The 15,423-nt window shown below is 37.9% G+C and overlaps 1 long non-coding RNA gene across 1 annotated transcript in view; it reads right to left on the bottom strand.

Annotated features, from left to right (window-relative positions):
- LOC126621815 (uncharacterized) overlaps window positions 1-15,423 on the bottom strand; it is a 64,146-nt gene that overhangs the window by 36,986 nt on the left and 11,737 nt on the right. The gene's annotated exons all lie outside the window — the stretch shown is intronic.

The raw sequence follows: 15,423 nt of genomic DNA, 5'->3' as shown, positions 1-15,423 counted from the left end.
TCACATCTTGGCCCGAGCCCCCACCACATCCCGGGCTCAACTCCACTGTAACATAATATTGTCCGCTTTGGGCCCCGACCACGCCTTCACAGTTTTGTTTCTAGGAACTCACGCAAGCAGAACTTCCCAGTGGGTCACCTATCCTGGGAATGCTCTAGCCTCTTTCTCGCTTAACTTCGGAGTTCCTATGGAACCCGTAGCCAGTGAGCTCCCAAAAAGCATCATGCTATGTAGAGATGAGAATATAAATATAAGGCTTATAGGATCCTCACCCCTAGTGATGTGGGATGTTACAATCCACTTCCCTTAGGGACCCGACGTCCTCGTCGGCACACTTCCGGCCAGGGATTGGCTCTGATACCAAATTGGTAAGAATGAGTAATATGGACAGATGAGTTTTCCTATTCTATTTGTACTTAATTAAGAAAAAGCTAGATGTATTGGAATTCTTAATCCGCTTATGATGAGGATAATTTTATTTTTTTTATTTTTTTTGACAAAAAATATTATTTACACTAAGACCATCTCCAACCCTTGGTCTAAAACAAAAAAATTTTAGCCCAGAAAATTTATGTTTTAATCCAGAAACAATTTTTCTGCTCAAACTCTTCTGGCCTAAAATTTTAGCCCTAGATTATTAAAGAATGAATTTAGGCTAATATTTTTCTTAAAGTAACCTTTTTAAAAGAAAAAATTATGTAGACTATCCTAATTTAATTTTATGAATATTTTAATCTAAAAATATTTAAAGTCTGACAAATACTAAAAAATCACTAACTGACATCATGAAACTCGTTAAACACTATGAAAAAAAATATGAAACACATAAAAGATTTTTTTTAATTACTTTAGCCGTTAGATTTAAATTTGGACCGTTAAATTTTTGTTTTTACCGTTGAATTTCATCAAATTAGATCTTAATTGTTAGATTCATTGAATTTATAAATATAAAACTAAATAAAATATACATATATGGTGGGCCAACCCCAGTAATCCTGGGCTAAATCCAGCTTTGTTTTAGGTTTTAGGTTTTAGGTTTTAGGTCCAATTTTAAGCTTGGCTTGGGTTGGATTTGAGGGGGGGGGGGAATAGAAAGGAAAAAATAGGTTATAGGCCAGGGTTAGAGATGGTCTAAGGGAAGAGGGTGAGTTTAGTCTCACCAATGGGCTAGCTATAATAATATGGTTTAAATTCGTCTTTGGCGAGAATCGAACCTAAGACCTCTCACTTTTAAGTGAAGACGAATACCACTAGACCGTAATATTAAGTGCAAGAGTGAAGTTATTGTGGTTATGTAATCTATAAAAGTAAAGGTCTTCGTTGGTACCACACAACATTGTGAAGGAGGAGCAAATTGTGCAATTGCACAGGATCCATACCTTCATAGGGCACTCAAATTTTGACATAATGATACATGATACATCCATTCAATTGTTGACAAAAAGGAAAAACAAAATACATCCTCTCTGCAATTTGATTTATTTTGTTGCTTGTTTGGGTAAGGAGAATGAATGAGTCGGTTTTTAAGCTAGGCCTTCCCACAACTGAAATTTCATTTAGTTATGATAACTTTTGGGTGTTTTTTTTTATCTTTTTCTGGCTGAGTCTGAGGTATCCTACACCTTGAAGGGTAGGACTAAATCTTAATGAGGTCCGAAAAGGCTAAAGGCATTTCAGCCCACCTCTGGCCACAATCAAATGTCACACGTCCTTCCAATGCTTTCAACCAAAGAGTACGTAAAATGGAATGATTTAATATTTCAGCATGTATCCATTAAATTACTTTACCTATTTGGTCGAACCTACCAAAAATCGTTAAAAGTATCGGTAGGGACGTACTGAAAATATGAATTTGGAACTAAGTTTTCCCAAGCATTACAAGGTCATTCAAATTGATATAAAATAATTAAACAAAATTGAAGTCATACCGCATAGGGAGCCTCCAAACAGACGATGTCATGCTCCATTCAAAAATAAGTTTTTTCACCAAGGCATTTACAGTTAGGGCTTTGTTTAACAATGGAAGGTGGGAGAGTGGTTTGAGAGGTTGAAGAATAAGAATCTTAGGATACAAGTTATCTATAGTTAAAAACGACTTGGGGGGTATTTTTAATTTTAATTTTATTTATAAAAAATTTAAACTCTCATAGGGCCTAAATACAGATACAGACTATAAGTACTTTAATATTAAAATTGTGTGAGGTGTCAATAAAATAACTCTAGGTTTATGGACGTTCTTGTGAGATTAAGTTAATAAGGGTATGGTTTTATTGACACACACAATTTGTTAAATCGACCTCACTTACTGAAAACACCTCACATATACTTTTCAAATAAAGAATTATCTTAATACACCCACTTAACTTTCCAAACCACCCTCTCAACCCCAAAATCTCTAGGAATAAATTGTTTTAAAAGTTCAGTAGCTTCCAACAAAAAACGTATACAGTTCCAACCGAAATTGTTTTAAATCGTTAGTAGATACCAAATGAGTGTCTCTATATTTTCGGTAGAGATCTATTGAAATGTGTTTACTACCAAAGTCTCTTTACAATTTTAAAGATTGTCTCGTTGTTTAGGTTTTGAACATCCATATGACATCACTTAAGTTGATGCAAAATATTAAGTCATACCTCTTGTAGAGCCTCTAAACTTTCGATTCTATGTTTCACTCATAAAACGTAAATTGGTTTTTCATCGAAATGTGCGGATATGTGTTTTGTGGGTTTAGGATTATTTTATTCTACAATGGAGGATGAAAATAGGTATGAGATTTGAGAAAAAAATATTCTTGAGATGTAGGTTATTTCACATTGGGCTTGATGGTGTATTCCCAGAAAAAAAAAACATTATCATAAAAACATTTTGGGCCAAAACTGTAACACCCACATTGTCCATGAGAATGGATTCTGTAAGCCTTATATATATATATTCCCATTTCTACCTGGCACGAGGCTTTTTGGGAGTTCACTAACTTCGGATCCCATTGGAACTTCGAAGTTAAGCGAGTTTGCGCAAGAGCAATCCCAGGATGGGTGACCCACTGGGAAGTTCTTGTGTGAGTTCTCAGAAACAAAACCTTGAGGGCGTGGTTGGGGTCCAAAGCGGACAATATCGTGCTACGGTGGAGTCGAGCCTTGGATGTGATGGGGGCCCGGGCCGGGATGTGACAAAAACAGTCATTTTATATTAGGGAAAATAAGTTATTCAATATTAAAATTTTAAATGAACTGTGTTGATATGACACTCCAAAAATTTCTTTGTGCACTCCTCTGATGTTTTTTTTTCTTTCTAAATATAGAATGTTGAAGTGTACAATGAGAATTTTGAAGTGTCAATAACTACACTCTTAATAAAAAAGGGAGCTTTCATAAAAAGGGTTTGTGCTAAGTTTATTTTAACCAAAAACCATGTTATAACTTTATTTAATGAAAAAGAATTAACTATTAATAAAAAAAAACCCTTAACTTTTAATAAAAAGAACAAAAGAACTTAAATTTTAATGAAAAAGACATAATTTTAATATGAAAAAAAAAAACCTGATGCGCTGGACCTCACGTCCATCACAGATATTGTTTATGAAATTGAACACTATTTATTAAACTGAATGATACTACACTATTTATAACACTATTTATTAAACTGAATGATACTACACTATTTATTGGTCTAGTTTCATAAATAGTATCTAGTTCTTGGTTCACTTTCATAAATAGTGCCTTGTTCTTGGTCATGGTTCATAAATAGTACTTAGTTATTAGGTATAGTTTCATAAATAGTGTATAGTAATTGTTATACTTTCATAAATAGTGGTTTAGTTTTATAAATATTGCCTAGTTATTGGTCAACTTTCATAAATATTAACTAGCACACAAATTAAACCCTATTAAGATAGTTGTAGTATGGATAAGTAGGGATCGTTCTAGGCCGGAGATTAACTAGGGCTGCTAATCTACACAAATATGACTCAAAAACACAAAACGAGACTTAAAAACACTTAACTAGACTCTAAAAAACTCAAAACACACGAAGCAGACTCAAAACAGCACAATATTAGCAATTAGACTCAAAACAGACTCTAGGGAGTTATTTGGACGAATTTAAGACTAGTAAGACTCAAAACACTTAAAACACAAGTTCAGACAGATTCTAACTAATTTGACATAATAAAGTAAAGGGGATTGGGTTTTTTGACGAATTTAAAGTATAAACAAGTAGATTTAAGACTCTAAGTAATTTGAAACGAGATTGGTGAATTGAATGGGTGAATGGCTAGTTAGAGGGTCCTTTTCCACACATGACACATATGCATACGAATCGATTTCCAGTTATTCTTTCGATAAACCATGAATGACAATGCTCCAAATTAATCATGAGAAGCACAAATTAACTTTCAAATTTTCCTAAATTCATTGAATTGGACTCAGCGACACAACCAAATTATTGTTATCAAGTTCCCTACATGAACTGCATAATAGAGATACATATAAAAGATCATTAAGTTTTATGAAAATCATAAGCATTGACGAGGCATTCGTAACTATGAACTGGATGATACTCCTGCCAAGAATTCACTTAACACAATCATGACTAGTGACTTTTACTACTTATGAATATAAGTTCATAACGATTAGGTGAAATTCCCTTATATCCTAGCATCAAATCCCTGCATGCAAACTAAGTATGCATCCTTAATTAACACACAAGAATAAGTTATCAATCAAACAAATAAGTGAATTGTATTCACGATTTATGAAATCATAACTGGATGTAATCAATTCATATCACATATATGTTCATGGCTTTGAATTCTCCTCTAACTAAAACGAGTTTAGTTCCACATATTTGCAATTAAACAAACACAATTAAATTTCAACATTGAAACAAAAGATAGAATACACCTAAGAATGCTCCAGCAATCCAAAGGTCTTGAATGGTAAGCACGGCTCCTGGGGTCTCCTCTCCTTTCTCCTTGCAAAGCTGCGGCACTAGAGGGATGTATGTATATAAGGGATGTATGGCACGAAATTGTGATGGACAGTGGGTGATTTTTGAGTGCTGCGGCACAATATATTTATAGGGAGAATAGAAGGCACGTCAAGGTTGTGTAGGAGGGGAATTAGGACTCCAAATCATCAAGGAATAAGGACTTTTCAATTTCAGATTCCAGGGAGGAAAAGGATTGGTCTTTGCTGCAGGAAACATCACTTTTAGAAGGGCTAGGTGCGGCACCAATCTAGGACAGGTGATAGGGCTTCTAGAACCATGTTTTTAGGTGATCTAATATGCAATTGATTCCCTCTTACAGTTGGAATTAAGGTAGGATAAGATACGATAACGTTTGTTTGGATAAGATAAGGTTGGAACATGTTTTGGATAATGTTCCTTCTTTTTAGCTGAATCCTTATCTTCTTTGTCTTGAATTTATTTTCTTCATCTTTTCAACACATTCCGAGCCTTTTGAACTTCAAAAACGTCCATCCACCTTGCTCCATGCATGTGCTATCCATTCTTGGCCCAAAACTGCTCCAAAATGCTCCAAACTGCACTTTCTTGCCAACTTTGTCATTTGGACCTACAAACACATGAAAATAGCTTAAAACACTATAATAAGTAGAAACTAGCTATGAAAATGCAAGAAAACAAGCTAACTAAATCGCATAAATATGTTCCTATCAAATTCCCCTACACTTAGCTTTCCCGAGTCCTCGAGCAAAACAAAACAAACAAACATAACCTAGACCTTCCAACATTTGCCTCAGGGATTTCCAATGAAACATGACATGTTAAAAATCACTACTCACATAGATTTTAGCCATCCTTACCCTCGAGCCCATACTTAATCGCAGTCACTACTCACTAGCTCGCATTTAATCAATTAAAGCAACATTTTGAATTTAGTAACATGCCTTAGAGAATTCACTCAATTCCTCACCGGATATACTCTTTATTTTCACACAAATTTTCTGACTACACTCCCTATACTAGGTATATGTGAGAAGATTGATGTAAACATGTAGACTAGCACTCACATATGTTATAATCAAAGAAAGCACTTTCTGGAATTATTAATGCATGTATAGATATGATCTCATGAACGGAATGCCACTACTTAGAAGCGAGAACCAGGGATTCCATATGCTCATACCAATTTTAAACTCCACATATTGAAACACATAACAACCAAGATAAAAGTCAAAGGGTTGTAATGGGGCTAAGGGTATTGGCTAACAAAGAAAGGTTAAGGATAAACAAAGGTCCTTAAAGCAATAGTAAGCAAAGTAATGAAATTGACACTTAGAATTCACTTTTCAATGCAGCAACCAACTTTAACACAAAGGGGAAATTCACACAATACATAGGGCCAGATTCAAACTTTTGACCCTTTCTTCAACAACCAATACTTGTGAGTTCATTCTCAATTATTTCTCAACTCTTTTCCCTTATTTTCTCAACTTATTTTCTTCTTTTTTCTTCTTTTTTCTCTCTTTTTCACGTTTTTTTTTTCTTTCTTTTACCCGTGCCCTTCCTTTCTTTTGGCACACTAACCATACATATTTCTCATGAAAAACCTTTCCCCCACACTTGTTTTTCTACATAATGTCAATAAACAGGAATTCCCTCTAAGTCATGCTCCACTATACTTTAAGAACAAGGGTATGGATTGTCCTATTCTAGGCTAGGTAAGGATAATGTGGCTAACAAAGAAAATAGGCTAAATAAGGCTCAAAGGGGTTAAATCTACAATACATATGCAAGGGATTAAGGCTTTTTGGCTCTGGTGGTAACTAAACAACTTCATCTTGTTATATGTTATGCACTCAATTTTAAGCTTTAAATGAAATGGGCATGAGTTCTAGTATTTGGAACTATAATGAGATCATGCAACGACTTTAGAAAACAACAAATCATAGATTAATAACTCTCCAAACAAGGAATAGGCTCAAGTCTCTCATGGTTGTAGCGTTAGTTTGAGTTCCTTCCTTCAAGCATGCTACAAAAACTGATTTTTTCTTCTTTTGTGATTACATGTGAATTCGTTAATGACAACTACAACCAAGTATTAACCAAAGAGCATATCAAACTTACACCCATGTTTGTAACTTTCTTTAACAGTCATGCAATTAAAAACCAAATCCTCATCATTGTGTTGGAAGGTACCCTAAGACACAAACACACAAAAACAACTCTAAAAATGACTTTTTTGGGTTTTTCAAAACTTTTTCTATTTTTTTTCAAATTTTCGTATTTTTCTTTCAAAACACATTAAAACACTTCAAAACACACAAAAAACACTTAAAAACAGTGAAAAACAACTCTAGAAGTGATAGGTGATAAAATCCCACGAAAATCAATGAAAAACACTATGTTTACCCTCCCCCCCCCCCCACACTTAAACCAAACATTGTCCTTAATGTTTCAAACATAGACTCACACGTAAGCAAGCAAACAACACAATTAACAATCACGACAATTATGGCAAAATAAAAGCAATAAAGAGTAGAGTTTAAGAATGATAGGAGCATATTTATGCGACTTAGTTGGCTTGTTCTTGTGCATTTATGTCGTGTTTCCTTAGTTATTTTAATGTTTAAAGTCATTTTCGTGTGTTTTCAGATTTTATGGACAAAGTAGGCAAGAAGATGCATTTTGGAGCATTTTGGAGCAAAATGGAGCTTGGAATGCATGTCACATATTTGGGCCAAAGTGGATGGACGAATTTGAGAACTAAAGAGGCCAAGAATGTGAAGAAGTATGGTCCAAAAGATGAAGAACTCAGCCCAAAAATTTGTCACCCCAACTTGCCTTCATTGCCATGCAAAACAACATAGAATTCCTTTTGGATTCCCATGCCATGCTTGATCACTCTTGTCCCCTACATAATTTCTGATTTCATGCTTCAATTCATTTAATTATTACACTTAATTGCTTGCTACCTCTTGTTCCCTTCACCCACAAAATTTTAGACAACTTTCACAACCATAACATGCACCAATTGATGCTCCATCATTCACATTTGGAATCCCATGCCTTGTGTACCACATGTTGCTGCACCTTTGACCCATTTATTGACACATTTTCACCTCCCTTTCCATCTCTATGCAATGTACACAATCATTCATGCTCCCTAGCTTCAAGACCACTCCATTTTACCCTTCACACTTTGCATCATCACTTCATTTTCACCCTTGGACCATTGCACACCACATACACTCTTTGCCATGCATTCTCCCTAGCCTAACCTGATTCTCTAAGGTTTTTGGGGCCTATATATACATGTTTACACCCCTTGGCAAAGGGTTCACACTCTCAAATTCACCATTCATCACATAAATTCGTCCATACTCACCCTAGGTAGCAAAACACCCCAAAAACACCATTCTAGTGCCTAGAAAACATAACAGCCACTCCACCTTCTTCCACCCTCTTTGCCTAGCTCTCCACCACCCTCCAACCCTCAAACACTCCTCCACACTTACCCTAAACCTTTCCATACCATTCCCCATCCATTCTACATCATAAAACTACCCAAAAATCCGTCCACAAAGCAATCTGCCGCAAGCAAGCAAAGGAGAATTCTTGGATGCACTTGCTACCCAAGTTGGAGCATTTTAGGTGTTTTCTTTCCTTTAATTTTAATGTCTAATTTTATGTATCTTTGCTTTGTGAGTATGAGGAACTAAACCCCTCTTAGTTAGGTGGTGATTCGAAACCATGTTCATACTTGCAATATGATTTGATTACATCCAGTTGTGATTCATAAGTTGTGAATTCAATTTACTTATCCGATCGTATAAAACATGATTTGTGTATGTTGATTGAGAGTGCACGCTTAATTTTCATGCATGAATTTAACGCTAGAATATAAGGGAGTTTCACCTAATCGTTATGAACTTATATTCACAAGTAGTGAAGGTTGCTAGTCACAATCACGTTAAGTAAATTCTTGGCATAAGTTTCATGCAAATCATAGTAACGAGTGCCTCGTCAATGCTTATGTTTTTCATAGAACTTAATGATTCTTGCTTGTATCTCTATTATGCAATTCATGTAGGGAACTTGTAGGGAATGTTTTGGGTTGTCGTATGCAATCATCCAATCCAATAACTTGTGGAAAAACTGAGGGTTAATTAGTGCAATTCACGATTAATTTGGGGCGTTGAGTATTCATAGCTTATCGAAAAGCAACTGGAAATCGTTTTGTATGCAAGTGTGACATGTGTGGAGAAGAACCTCCTAGCTAGCCTTCCATCCATAAGTTTCATTCAAATTCATTTTACAATTTGTTTTGATTCACTTAAATTTGTCTAAGAATTTGTTTACTTTGTTCTTGTCTTAATTTAATTATTTTCGTCCAAAATCAACCCCATCTTATTTCTTTGAGTCATATTAATTAGAACTTGTCTTAGATTATGTTTTTAAGTGTTTTAGTTCATTAGAAAACCAAAATTCGTCCAAGTTTGTGTTAGAGTCCCAAAACTGCCCAGATTGTGTGTTTAAGGTAGTTTTGAGTGTTTAGGGGCTGTTTTGAGTCTTTTGGTTTGTTTTAGTGTTTTAAAGTATAGTTTTGCATTCTTTGAGTCTAGTTAGTGTTTTAAACTTTGTTTTTACGTTTTCAAGTCAATTTCCAAGTGATTTAGCAATCCCTCCTAATCCCCGGCCTAGAACGATCCCTACTTACATACTTTACTACAATTGATAAAAAGAGGGTTTAATTTGTGTGTTTAGTTATTTTACGCATCAAATTTTTGGCGCCGTTGCCGGGGATTAGCAACTTTGCTAATCTCTTGGATTGTTTTCTTTCGAATTATTGTATTTTGTTTAAGTTTCTGTTTAAGTTGCTGATTTGTTTTGTTTTCTTTGTTCTTAGGTACTAGTTTATGACCCGTAGCTCACAACCTGTTCGTGAGCATATCTCCGACTTTGACGGTGATTTTGAGAGGACTTTGAGAAGGAAAAAGAAATTGCAAGAGTCTAATCCTCCTAGTCCCGAGCCTGAATTAGAAGAGCAAGAAGTTAAGGTTGAAGAGAAGGCCACGACACAAGTGGGTGGAAAAGAGCAAGGTATAGCCATGGACAACCGTACGCTCAAGGAGCTTGTCGCCTCGGGTTTGGATAATGCCGCACCATTGTGTATCCAATATCCCATGGCTGCTCAAGGTAAAACCGAAGAGTTCGAGTTAAAGTCAAGTTTGCTCCACCACATTCCAAAGTTCCATGGGTTGTCCATGGAGGATCCGAACAAACATTTGAAAGAATTTGAAGTGGTGTGCTCAAGTATGACTCCGGTTACCGTTGACGGAAGTATTTTAAAGATGAAGGCTTTTCCATTCTCTTTAATGGACAAAGCCAAGGATTGGTTATACGAGTTGGCTCCCGGTACAGTTACATCTTGGGAGAGTATGAAGATGACGTTTCTGGAGAAGTTTTTCCCAACTTCTCGCATCATTCTTCTTCGTAAAAAAATAAGTGGAATTCAACAAGATGAAGGTGAGTCTTTTCCTACATATTATGAACGATTTAAATCACTTGTTGCTTCTTGTCCACAGCATCAGATGAAGGAGGAATTGCTTTTGCAATACTTCTACGAAGGGCTCCTACCACTAGAACGTCAAATGCTCGATGCCTCGGCGGGTGGAGCATTGGTAGACAAAACGCCAATGGCTGCAAAAATCTTGATTGCCAATCGAGCATTGAACGCTCAACAATACGAGGGTGTAGGCCAAAGAGGACCCCCACGGCAACAAGTGCATGAGGTAAGTTCCGCATCCAATATTCAATCTCAGTTAGCTAATCTTACTTCTATTATTTCACAGATGGCCGAAGGAATGAAGATTCAAGGACCCATGGTGTGTGGCGTATGTTCTATCCAAGGACATGCTTCCGAAAAGTGTCCTCAACTCATCGAGAATGGTGGATGGGAGAGTGCTAATGCCATTGGGTTTCAAAGCCAAAATCAGCCAAGACATGATCCATACTCCAACACGTATAATCCGGGGTGGAGAGACCATCCAAACTTCAAATGGAGAGAGCCACAACAAGCCCAACCACAAGGAGGCTTTAGGCAATAACCCCCGGGCTTCTACAACAACCCATACGCACCCCCTCAAGTCCAACCACAATCTGCCCCAAATAATTCAGGTAATGCTTTGGATAATGATACACTTGTTAAGTTACTAACCACTTTGACTAATGGGCAGGAAAATCAAAACAAAAGAGTGGACCAACTAGAGAAACAAATGGGGCAGATTGCCGACGTTGTTGGGCAGATTAGAGACCAAGGAAGGCTTCCTAGTTCTACCATTCCAAACCCGAAGGGAGGCTTTGAAAGTGCAAAGGCCATACTCTTGAGAAGTGGAAAAGAGATTGGAGCAGGTTCTTCATCAAAAACAGGTCACAAAGAGGATGAAAAACTTCAATTTGAGGAGGAGGAAGCATGCCCACCCACGGCAAAGGTGGACACGCCTATGCCGCAAGTGTCCATGGCCCCTAAACCTTCAAATCTGTCCAATAAGGGTAAGAATGTGTTAAATTCAATTCCTACTAATGTTTTTCCTTTGAATGTCCCCTTTCCTAGCAGATTTTTGCAATCAAAGAACGAAGAGGAGGAAAAAGATGTTCTAGAGACATTTAGAAAGGTGCATGTCAACATTCCCCTCCTTGATGCCATAAAGCAAATCCCGAAGTATGCCAAGTGTTTAAAGAAGCTTTGTACAACAAAGAAACGTGTCCGGGAGAAAGAGGTGGTACATGTAAGTGAGAATGTCTCCGCCATCTTGCGACATAAACTACCCCCCAAATGCAAAGATCCGGGGAGTTTTACAATTCCGTTTGTCATTGGTAATACCCGTTTCAAATCTACCATGCTTGATTTAGGTGCTTCTATAAATGTTATGCCATATTCCATTTATGCATCTATGAACTTAGGAGCATTGAAAAATGATGGTGTAATCATACAATTGGCCGATAGATCTAACGCTTATCCAAAGGGAGTTTTGGAAGACGTTTTAGTGCAGGTTGATCATTTAATCTTCCCAGCGGATTTCTATGTTCTCGAAATGGATGAATCAGACCATGCCCCTTCATTGCCCATCCTCCTTGGAAGGCCATTCATGAAAACGGCTCAAACGAAGATTGATGTGGCCAAAGGATTAGTAACTATGGCATTTGGTGGTGACATGATTAGTTTTAAAATTTCTGAATCCATTGAGACTCCTAATGTTGTTCATTCTTGTTGTGCCATTGATAAAATAGAAAATATAGGACCGGACCATTCAACACTAGGCACAAAGGATGCATCAAGAACCATGCAAGACGAGGGAATTGGAGTGGCGCACAAGGACCATACGGCCACTGCTCTCAAAATGCTCAAATTGGCCGAACGCACCATGGGGAAGAATGTTCACATTGCTGCCACTTCATCACAACACATAGGTAAGCCACCTAATCCAAATCCAATTTCCATTAAAGTTGATAGGTGGTTCCCTTCTTTGGTGCAGGTACCCAAGCAAATCCCCGATGGTGGGCGTATGAACATGAACCTTAGGCAACACAACGCACCCATCAACAAACATCACTATCCATTTCCGTTCAAGGATGTAATCTATGAGAACTTTGTTGAGCATGTTGTGGAGGACATTCCCTTGCATGCCATGGGCTCCAGTGGGGAGTAATTGTGTTCATCGTCCGGCTGGAAGACGTTAAAGCAAGCGCTTTAAGGGAGGCAACCCATTTATTCTGCTTGATTGTCAATTTTATTACTTGTTTAATTATTTTTGGTTGTGACTTTCTATTTTGAAACATTAACAAATATGCAAAGGATTTTAACATTAAACTTCGTGGAAATGAAAAGCAAACTGGAAAAAAAAAAAACATAGCATAATACAAGAGGGAGCCTTCACAAAGGCTGCTTGGGAGAGGTCGTAGTAGTCGGCAGAGTTGCAGTAGTCGGCGGAGTCTCAGCAGTCGGTGGGGCCACGAAAGGAGGAGGTATCAGAGGTTGATCAGTTGGAGCTTCACTACGCGGTGCGGCCCCAGAAGACGAAGGCAGATGCTGTTGGAACAAACCCACAAACCTCCGGTGATCAAGTAAAATCTGACCATCAGTTTCCTGCAGCTGGTCAATTTTCCTCTTCATGTTTATGGCATAACTGTGTGCAAGCTTATGCAATTGTTTATTTTCATGCTTGAGTCCTCTAATCTCCTCTTTGAGACTCTGTATTTCAGCCGCCAACGATTCAACGTGACGGGTTCGAGCAAATAGGCGTTGGGCCATGTTGGACACAGAACCCGCACACTGCACGCTAAGAGCCAGAGACTCCTTAACCGCCAATTCATCAGACCATCTAGCGAGCAGTCTGTTATCTCTGGGGGTGACAAGGTTCCGGGCCACCACCGCAGCGGTCATGTCATTTTTCATCACCGAATCCCCAACGGTGAGAGGACCAGTAGGGGATATGAGGGACGGGCGCCATATGTTGTCTGGAGAAGGAGGGGCTGCTCCTTCACTAAGGTTCAAGTCAAAACGACGGTCGGAAGGGCCAGACATTTTTCAGAGGTGTTAAAGAAAGAGGAGATCGGATAAGTCAAAATCGTAGAAGTGCAAAACGGGAGTTTTTACAGGCAGAAATTCAAGAGTGCTTTGAACGTCCTGCATACCTCTATAAAAATCAGCACGCGATGGGATTTCAGAGATCGAAGAGGTGAGCTCAGAAATCGAAGAAGCCATTCGGAGATCGAAGAGGCGCCAGCTTTCTCAAAAGTTGGGCTTGCTCACAAACCACCAATTCCAGATACCGAAGAGTGTCAACTGTCTCAGCCTCATCAGCACCCATCACATGCAACTCAGCTTTGCGAACATCACGGGCAGTCTGTCGAAGCACCGATTCCAACCATCTGTCTCTCTCAGCCTCGTCAGCACTTGTCACATGCAATCTCTGCCCTCAACGAAGCTCAGAACTCGAAGCGTAAATTTCGGATATTAAAGAGGCCTCTGCTTTATCGAGACGTGTCAGCATCTGTCAATTTGAACATCTGCGTTACGTAAATCACGCGCAATCTGTCGAAAATTTTTGGAGAAGCGAAATGCACGTGAAAACTACTATTAAATTATCCCAGGCTTGCCGACACGAGTAATGGAACAATGCCTTCCCAGCCATTAAGAAAATTCTATAAATGTTGAACTTCAAAGTGAAGCAGTCTCACCCAACTTTCAGCCTCACTTAACCCTTCATCCTCTCTGAAATGGCTTTCCAACAAACCCTCTCGAGTCACTCTGTATTTTTCATCCCCTGGGATACCCCTGCAAACAACCCATCCAGAGCACAAGTATTTCATATCATAAGGGTTGAGAGCAAGAGTATCTCATATCATGTTTTCTCCCTGTCCTTTCTCTAGCCAGCTCTTGCTCTCGAGTACTCATCATCTTATGCTTTCACTTTGTTTCTCACTTATAAGGGAAGTGAAGATGATACCTCGAAGCATGTGGAGACAACGTGCTGATTCATCCTCAACTAAGGACAAGGAGAAAGAGAGCAAGAGGTGGGCACTTGGAAAGATTGAAGAAAGAAACAGACCAACACCTTTACCTCGTGCCTGCCCGCCGTGCAGAAGAAACAAGCAGAGAAGAATGCAGACTGCACTCTGATATTCCCCGCTCAGAATTCCAAACCAGTTCAAGATCAAAGCTGTGGAAAGTCAACAAGATCAACTATCTCCAAAACCAGATTTGCGTTCTTAAACTCTACTCTGTCTGGTTTTTACTTTGCCATATTTGTCATGTTTATTTGTCGTTTGTTATTTGCTTGTTTTTGGTGTGAGTATATGCTTGAAACATTGAGGACAATGTTTGATTTAAGTGTGGGGGGGTAACCATTGTTTTGCATGAAATTCGTAGAAATTTATCACCCATTACTTCTAGTGTTGTTCCTTGTTGTTTTAAGTATTTTTAAGCTGTTTTGGAGTGTTTCAGTGTGTTTTGACATAAAAATCCGAAAATTCATAAAAATTTGAAAAATTGTTTTTGAAAATCCCAAAAAGAGTTGTTTTTGTGTGCTTATTTGTGTCTTAGGGTACCTTCCAACACAATGATGAGGATTCGGTTTGTAATTGCATGACTATTAAAGAGAGTTATAAACATGGATGAAAGTTTGATTTACTCTTTATTTATGCGTGGTTGTGGTTATAACTTATGAAATCACATGTAATCATAAAAGAAAAAATTAGTTTTTGTAACACGCTTGAAGGAAAGAACTCAAACTAACGCTACAACCTTGTGAGACTTGAGCTTAAAAGTTTATTTGGAGAGTTAAAATCTGTGCATTCTTGTTTTCTAAAGTCATTGCATGATCTCATTATTCTTTGCTTGGTTATTACTTAGAAGGCGTTTCATCATTTAGTTCCAAATGCTAGAACTCATGCCTA

This window comes from Malus sylvestris, chromosome 1 (assembly GCF_916048215.2).
Source record: "Malus sylvestris chromosome 1, drMalSylv7.2, whole genome shotgun sequence".
Classification (NCBI taxonomy): Eukaryota; Viridiplantae; Streptophyta; class Magnoliopsida; order Rosales; family Rosaceae; genus Malus; species Malus sylvestris.
The sequence above is the reverse complement of the archived record's forward strand: the minus strand, read 5'-3'. Positions and strand labels throughout refer to the sequence as shown.